This window comes from Aplysia californica, unplaced genomic scaffold (assembly GCF_000002075.1).
Source record: "Aplysia californica isolate F4 #8 unplaced genomic scaffold, AplCal3.0 scaffold00118, whole genome shotgun sequence".
NCBI lineage: Eukaryota > Metazoa > Mollusca > Gastropoda > Aplysiida > Aplysiidae > Aplysia > Aplysia californica.
This window is the reverse complement of record NW_004797388.1, coordinates 1,412,159-1,413,456: the sequence shown is the minus strand read 5'-3', so window position 1 is coordinate 1,413,456 and position 1,298 is coordinate 1,412,159. Positions and strand designations below refer to the sequence as shown.

The 1,298-nt window shown below is 45.4% G+C and overlaps 1 protein-coding gene across 1 annotated transcript in view; it reads left to right on the top strand.

Moving 5' to 3' along the window:
• Positions 1 to 366: 366 nt before the first annotated feature.
• The window catches only part of LOC101847416 (protein PIF), a gene marked incomplete in the record, with an annotated part of 19,727 nt that continues 18,795 nt past the window's right edge, over positions 367 to 1,298 (top strand). Inside the window, 1 exon segment of the mRNA XM_013081167.1 lies at positions 367 to 504.

Here is a 1,298-nt window from a genome sequence, read left to right as displayed (position 1 = left end):
GACACAATCACATGTTTCTTGTCCTGTCCTGACACAATCACATGTTTTTTGTCTTGTCCTGACATAATCACAAGTTTCTTGTCTTGTCCTGGCCCAGTCACATGTTTCTTGTCCTGTCCTGACACAATCACATGTTTCTTGTCCTGTCCTGACACAATCACATGTTTCTCCTGTCCTGACACAATCACATGTTTCTTGTCCTGTCCTGACACAATCACATGTTTTTTGTCTTGTCCTGACATAATCACAAGTTTCTTGTCTTGTCCTGGCCCAATCACATGTTTCTTGTCCTGTCCTGACACAATCACATGTTTCTTGTCCTGTCCTGACACTGACACAATCACATGTTTCATCTTCCTCAGGGAGTCAGCCAGGAGGAGGCCCTGCGAATTGCTTCAGTTCCTGAGTTGGTGAGACGGCTGGACGAGCCAGGTGTGGCCCAAGTTCTGCCGGACATTGACTTAGATCTTGAAGGAGTGGACTGCTTCTCTGGGCAGCCTACAGGTGAAAGCACTCTTTTTTTGTATGTGTTTTACGGTGCTCGCGACTGCATAAGGTCATAATAATATGAGCGAGCGGGACACATTAAACATTTTCAGTTGGTAGGATATTTTGAATTTTGCCCGGATGGCGGCCGAAGCCCACTTTCATAGATTTTAGATCACCAAGGGATCTTTTACGTGCGCAACTTGCACAAGGGACCGCCGAGATTTTTCGCCCTTGTCCGAGAGACCCCATGAAAACACTGTGTTTGTTGGTTTCTTTAAAGGTTTGGTATCGTCCGTAGCAGCCTACTAATCTACCATGTGAGTTCCAAGCCAGGAAGGGTGAGAGGTTCTCTGGAGTATTCTCCCCTGTGGGCGACGTTGCAGTTTACCACTCAGCTCGGTCTACGGAACCAGTCTCCTATTATGTGATTGGTGCCAGTCGAGCCATAAAATATTGACTACCCTTTATAGCAGAGCCGCAGGGCTGATAGTCAACAAATTGTCACTAAAAACGTTTTACTGTCCTGAAAAGGCCAATGTGTCTTGCGTTTTGACGCTGGCCTGTCATGTGGAATTCTAGGATTCAAGTTTGAGTAGGATACAGATTACTTTAGTTTTCCTTTCTGGATTGTGAGTTGTTAAATTTATGCAACTGCAATAACAGCTGCAGTAGTAGCAGCAGTAGGAGCAACAGTAGCAGTTGCAGTAGCAGTAGCAATAGCAGTAGCAGCAACAGTAGCAGTAGCAGTAGTAGAAGTAGTAGCAGCAACAGTAGTAGTAGCAGTAATAGTAGCAGCAAAGTAACAGTAG